This window comes from Pipistrellus hanaki (genome assembly GCF_964339955.1).
Source record: "Pipistrellus hanaki genome assembly, chromosome: 8".
In the NCBI taxonomy this organism is placed as follows: Eukaryota; Metazoa; Chordata; class Mammalia; order Chiroptera; family Vespertilionidae; genus Pipistrellus; species Pipistrellus hanaki.
In genome coordinates, this window is record NC_140510.1 from 48416151 (window position 1) to 48423179 (window position 7029).

The window sequence follows — 7029 nt, forward strand, 5'->3', positions numbered from 1 at the left end:
AAGCCAGAACAGGCACGAATGGAGGTCAATGTCAGGGAGTGCCCCCACTCATTGCTGGTGAAAACCAGAGACAGCTGCTGGGACAAAGGCCAGGAGCTGAGCAAAGGAAGTGGGAGCAAGGAACACAAGAGGGCTCAAGCAGTCACTTGGGGCTGGTCTTTGTCATTTGGCTCATGAATAACCAAAGACAAGAGTGAGAGTGACACAGAGGGCAAGAGAGCCCCCCTCATGCTAGCCAACGGGACCAGAGGGGTCCCTTCTGTGCTGAAGACAGACCTATCGGGAACCTGTTATTCCATGGTGTGATTTAAGGAAAAATAAGAGTGTGCATACCTGCCCACACACTCGCTGTAGGTATCACTCCTGTTCTTTGCCATCTACTGTTACTAAGGCCGGGCTAGCAGTTCTATCTTAACCCAGCAGCCAGCCTTATTGCATGAGTGTGTTACTCACGGGTTTGAAGTTATCCTACCCACGATAAACAAATTCTGAAGTTATCAAATTCTGCTCCTGAACCTCAATGTACAATGGGTTAAAACTGCCTCGACGTAGCCTACTTTGGAAAAACCCACTGGATGTCCAGAAAGAAAAGCCCAAATTACAGTAGATCCAGATTGAATCCTAACCAGTTCATAACTGTACCGTTGTCCAAAGTGATGCTCAAGCTGAATAATCAGATCGCACTCCTCGAAAATGTCATTTTAAAAGGAAAGACGAATATTCACCGATGGTAAAGATGTAATTGAGGACATCAGTCAGCATCTTACCCAAGATCCTCTTCATGAGATGTCTGTCGGGTCTTCGCGTGAAGAATAGTTGTGGGGAAAACTGGCTTTGCTTTTACTTACAGACATCATGAATCACATAACTCATCAGATGTTCACTCTTCTCACTAGCTGCAGGAAAGCTCGGAGTCAAATTGGAAATACTAAATATTGCCTCTAGCAAGCAATTAGACACCTGTAATAAGCACTTTGAAATAAGCCACGTGCCTGGCTCCATTTCAGTTTTCTATCCTTTCTCTTTCTGCCTTTTTGAAAGGTATTTCTAACGTATGTTATCGTCAAGTCATGTGCCAGCCTCCCTGCTCTGGTCCTGGTGGCTCAGCAGTTTCTAGTTATTGATTTCCCAAATGATGGTATCAGTTATGGGACCTGTTCTCGTACATCTCATACATCTCATACACAAAGCTGTCAGTTGTAACAGGCAAAGGCAGTGGCCAGATGTAACAAAAAGCTAGTCTTGGTGGGAAAGGGGGCAGGGCATGTTACTAAGAATTCTAGATAAAAATGTGAGAAGATTCTAAAAATTCAAACAACTGTGATTATCAAAATGAACAATATTTATGGTTGCATCACTGTTGCAACATGCCCAAAAAACACTGAGACCATGTCCTGAGAAAATATCAGGGTGATTGTAATTGTTTTGTAAGTCAACTTATCAGGGTTCCTGATATGCAATATAATTATAGGCCGAGCTACACTTCATCAACTCCATCAGTTAATTTAGCCAATTTACTCACTCATCCATCAATATACATTTATTGGGCATTTACAAGTGCCAGATGTGTTAGGACCTAAAGATATGAGATGGATAGATAAATGCAATATGATCCCAACCCTCTGGGCCCCTGCATTTCAGTAATAATTACAGTGTCTCTAACAGTATGAACCAAGTGTGATACAAGCACAATAGAGTAGTGCATTGGTTCTATCCTAGGTTTAGGGGAAGGGAAAACTAGAGGAAGTTTCACAGAGAAGATGAAATTTGAATTTGACCTTAAAAATAGGGAGTCCTCAAGCATCAACCCAAAGAGGAGAAGATCATGGAGGGGAAGTCAGCTAGAGCAAGGACTAGAGACATGCAAGACATAGCAAGTTCAAGGCCAGTCTGGCATGTGACGTGACTAGAGCTTAGGTAGGGATAAGGAAGCAACATACATGCCTGCACCATGTTTAGGAAGGGGTTTGACATTTATCCTACGCATGGTGAAGAGCCAGAAATTTAAGCAGGGAAGTGACATAGTTAGAATCATATATTTTTTAAGGTCACTGATAGTGATACAGGAAATGGACAGTTGGAAGAACAAAGTTACAGGATCAGATGTCATTTATGACCATTTCAGTTCTAGAAATACCAAATTTGTAGTCATCAGCATGTGAACACACTCTACAGCTGAAAGCATGGGAATGAGGGAGTTCACCAATAATTTAAAAAAGTATAGAGAGGCAAGAGATGACCCAAAAGCAATGTCAGCCACTAATGGTGCTGTATGTGGAGGAAGGAGAGCCGCAGGAAAAGGCTGAGAAAGGAGGCCAGAATTATCAATGACCTGGAACAAGGAAAGTGAAAGTTGCAGATGGACAAGATGGAGAGGAGTCACCAACAGTGCCGGGGGGGGGGGGGGGGGGGGGCTGTAGTAAAGGCCACTGAGCTAGGCATTCGCTGGACATTGGTGACTTGTGCACAAGTCATTGCAGTAAACACTGGAGGCAGAAGCCAGAAGCTGGAGTTAAAGTGGAGGAAGCAGAAATAGACTCTTTTTCATATAACTTGCCTGGGAAACAAGTAAGTGTGAGAGAGGCAGGATGCAGAAACGATTCTTTCTGTAAAAACTTGAGTTTCTGGGCTGATAGAAAAGTATTAGCCCAAAAAAAGAAAGAGAGAGAGAGAGAGAGAGAGAGAGAGAGAGAGAGAGAGAGAGAGAGAGAGAGAGAGAGAGAGAGAGGAAGGAAGGAAGGAAGGAAGGAAGGAAGGAAGGAAGGAAGGAAGGAAGGAAGGAAGGAAGGAAGGAAGGAAGGAAGGAAGGAAGGAAGAAAAGTACTAGTGAAGAGGAGATGGTGGAGGGGAAGAGGAAGTGGGAAGAAAGCTTGGAGGAGAAAAACGGATGATACAGGGTCTTGAGATGGAAGCTGGGAGATGTGATCCGATGAAAGGATCAGAGCTGGAAATCCATCGAGTCACCAGGGTTGGGGGGGGGGGGGGAAATAGTTTAGCAAGTTATTTGACACAGCATGCCTGCATTTTTTAAATGTTTCAGCCTGTTCTGTCAAACTTTTGAAGATAGAGCCATGGTGACCTATTTAGAAGCCAGCCAATAGAAAGAGTCATTTAAAATATTTTGGGTTTTTTAGTAAATCAGCCTGGAAATTTTCAGCTGTGCTTAGGAAAAAAATCTACACACACACACCTTTTAAAAAATTTAAGTTTTAATGTAACCATTGAAGTATTAAAAGCACGTTGTGGTTTTTTTTTTTTTTTTAATACTAATGACTATTTAGATAAAATATCACATGAATGATTACTTGCTACTTGTGGAATGGGAAAATAAAGGCTTGCCAACAGTGAAACATAAAGGACATTGTGGCTCGCATGCTCCCAGATCTCCTGCCTTCGGGTTCTTATTAAATAGGTATTATGTCATCTGACTTTATAGGCAAGGGACTTGAGCTGGGACTAGAACCAATTCCAAGTTGTTCTCATCTCTAATATGGTGCCTCCTATTGGGGAAAAATGACTTTAGACTAAGAATACTACCCATAATTCTTCACAATTAAGGGCCCCTAAGACATTGGCTACCCTCAATCATAATTCCCATTTCCAAAATTGGCAACTGGGCTTTGTTCATAGGCTGCCCACTGCTCTTTAATCTGATCCCTAATATCTACTAGGAAATAACATAAATCTCACTTATTTCTTCTTCCTTTTTGCAAATTTTCTTTTGGTTTGTGATTATTTACCTTTTCCATACTTATTTGAAATAAATGAAAATCTAATAGAGTCAGGAATCAGAATTACCAAATTATTCTATAATACTATGAATCCTTTAATAGGTTGTATCTTTTACCAAGAATATGATTATAAGTTTTAAAATTAAGTATAAGAATTCAGGAAATGAAAGGGCCCTTTGCTGGCCATAAGATACATAACTATGTTTAAAAATACATTAGACTGATATTTTTAAAGCCAGGATTAGTTATATATACTCTACCCATACTCAAGGAGATATATTTATTTGACTACATAGTTCCTTTATGCAACTGCAAGAACAAAACCTCTATGTCCCTTTTGTTCTTAGGTAAGGCAATATGTACAATACAGGACAGTACCATGTGACTGGAAAGGAAAGTGTGCTAAGAAATTACAGAGAGCTGGCTGGTTAGGGACTGCCTAAACAAAAATACAACACTTGAACTGGGCTTTGAAGGGTTAGTAAGCCTTCAATAAGACAGGGACAAAAGAAAAAATTCTGGGTAGAATGGCAAAGGCAAAACCAATAAGAGAAAATTAAAATATGCGTGTTTTCAGTCATTCTACCAAACAAAAATGGATCTCCTCTCCTCTGCTAAAGTCTAAGAATGTGGAAACAAACCAGATGCAGTCCTTACTCACAAAGCTCTCACAGGACCTGGGGAGCAGCAGCGTCAGCCCCACAACAGCGTGTCTGCCTGAGGGTGCTCTGAGCAGCCAGGGAGCGAAGCTGTGCCTATGTCACAGTTGGAGCGGTGCATGTAAAGAGAGCAGGGGAGAGCCATCCCAGCAGGAGGAGCAGCATGTGCAGACATATAGACATTTCCCTGCAGCTCCTTAGGCTAACACGCACCAAGCTCTTAACTCTTTGCCAGGTACAGGTATTGACATCTCACTGACTTCTCAGATACCCCTCTGAAGTAGATACTATCTCCACTTAACAGAAGAGGAAATTGAGACAGAGGGGTTAAGCAACTGGCCCAGGTCACACAGCCAGAGGCTAGATTTCAACTCAGGGAGCCTACTTGCTTAACCGCAGTTTCATCACAGATAACCTATGTGGCGAAGGCAAGCAAATGTGGGAAATCTGCTCTTACCAATTCCATAGTTTGGAGAACATTTATATTTTTAAAGTCCTAAAAGTTATCTGGAAGTCAGTCAGCCTCAAACATTAAGCATTCAGAACATCCTATGTGAGACACCACCACCTCTATTGTTGGGTCACTTGTATTTCCGGTTGGAAATTGTGGTGGACTACTTAGCATGTTTTTTGCTCTGAACCTCTTGAGAACTTCTCTCCCCAACCCTCCTCTTCAGCCATGGGATCACAGTGAGGACCACCATGTTCTTGTATGACCTCCTTGGCCACAACTGGCGGATCTAGAGGTATGCTTGTCCAGGCTTGATTGAACTAGAACTTGGAAATGACAGTTGGTGATTCTAGTGAAAGGAGCTGTGAGATGCAAGACTTGGCATCCTTGGCCATGTGTCCTCCGCCATATATAGGATGTTGCTGCAGTGGTTGAGGATGAAACCAACAGGCAAAGAGAAATACCACTGAGCGTTGGAGAGAGCAGGAGTTCTGAGGGAATTTGAAAGTCTAGAACTAGATCATGTTGTCCACATGACTTCCCTGACTGGATTTAGATCACATGAGATAAACCTGTAGCCTTCCAAAGCTAGTTGGAGTCCTGCCACTTGCAGTCAAAAGGGTCTGGATATTGTCACTTTTCATCTCTCAATGCAATGGATGCCCTCTTTGGTGGAGAAGGTAGTCCAGGTAATTCAGTATTGTTGAGGTTGGAATGGAAGATGTAATGCACATAAAAATACTCAAAAAAAATGTGTATCAAACAAGCTTCAAGCAAGAACCACTCTATCACAATGTAAAAAGGCACATAAATATACGTAAGGTTGAGTCTAATCAGGGAACTCTTTCCTAAAGGTAGTGATCAGCAACCAACAACTCCATTAATGCTGCCAAGGGTTCCATTTCACCCACAGTTCTTGAGATCTTCCTTCTTCTCTCTGAGCACAAAGGACCACCTCATTTCTAAGTCAAAAGGGTACACACGATATGACTCCATGATAAAGAAACTACTTCTTAAATAAGTATGCCAGGATTTAAAGCCAAAATGTGTGCTTTTTTCTTTCAGAGCCATCAGCCTAGGGCTGTGCACTTGATCAGTGAGGCTGCCCTTTCTCAATCAGCACCGGAACTCCATTCTGGGGACGACCTTCACAGCTCACCACCTGTGCCTCTGAATACTCTTCACGGTACCAACCTTTGTCATTAGAGACCGGAGCAGACTTTAGAATGAGCCAAAATATGTAGAGCCAAGGTTGTTGATTAAAGTGAGTAATCAAACTTAGAAAACCACTTGGTATCAGAAATGACATTTGAATATAAATATGGAGGTAGATTTTTCTTTCATTATTTACAAACTGCCTCTGACAGGTGATTTTGCTCATTTATGTACCGTGATAATTTTTAAATAAAGTTTACCTGCAAAGTAAAAAATTTAAATCTGATTTCTACGACTTATCTAATCATATCCATAAGTGAGGAGAAGGAAAATCTCTTCTCCCTAAGCCCAAGATCTTAGAATAAGAGCAAAAGGTGTGCCCCCAATACTATTTGGATGTATTATGTCCACTTGTTTAAAAAAATTAATTTGGATTTTACAGAATCTTCCATTCCAACCTCAACAATACTGAATTACCTGGACTACCTTCTCCACCAAAGAGGGCATCCATTGCATTGAGAGATGAAAAGTGACAATATCCAGAATTTTCCCCCCCTCTAAATATGATCGTTTTCTCATACCATAGCAGTTAAAATATAATCAATGTTTTTCACTTTTTGCCTTTTAGGAAGTTTTGTATTCCTCTATAAGGTATTCTTTTGCCCACCCCATGAGGCCAGTAAGCCTACTAGGGACTCTCTAAGGGCCCAGAGACAAGGATAGAGGATTCTCCTAACTTTTTCAGAAATGTTAACCACTATGGAACACTTCCAAAATATTTTTTTACATATTTTCTGTCAAGTTACAGAACACAAGGGTTGCAAAGCAATCTCTCACATTTCCCAGAAAATAAATACATCTGATTTGGCAACTTACATCAGCGAGATTGTGCAAATATTATTTGTAGCAGTTATTTCTTAAATAAATAAACACAATCCTCGAAAATCTTTTTAAAACATCATTTCAAACGATACAAATAGGAATGTGACATGCGTGGCATGGCTGTCTCTTTTACTTGTACTGCTTTCCTGCT

The 7029-nt window shown here is 41.2% G+C and overlaps 1 long non-coding RNA gene across 1 annotated transcript in view; it reads left to right on the forward strand.

Moving 5' to 3' along the window:
* LOC311626493 overlaps window positions 1-6143 on the forward strand; it is a 14388-nt gene extending 8245 nt beyond the window's left edge. The window contains exon 3 of the long non-coding RNA XR_014795700.1: window positions 5907-6143. This is a non-coding gene — a long non-coding RNA (uncharacterized lncRNA). The remainder of the gene's footprint in view (window positions 1-5906) is intronic.
* Window positions 6144-7029: the final 886 nt, after the last annotated feature.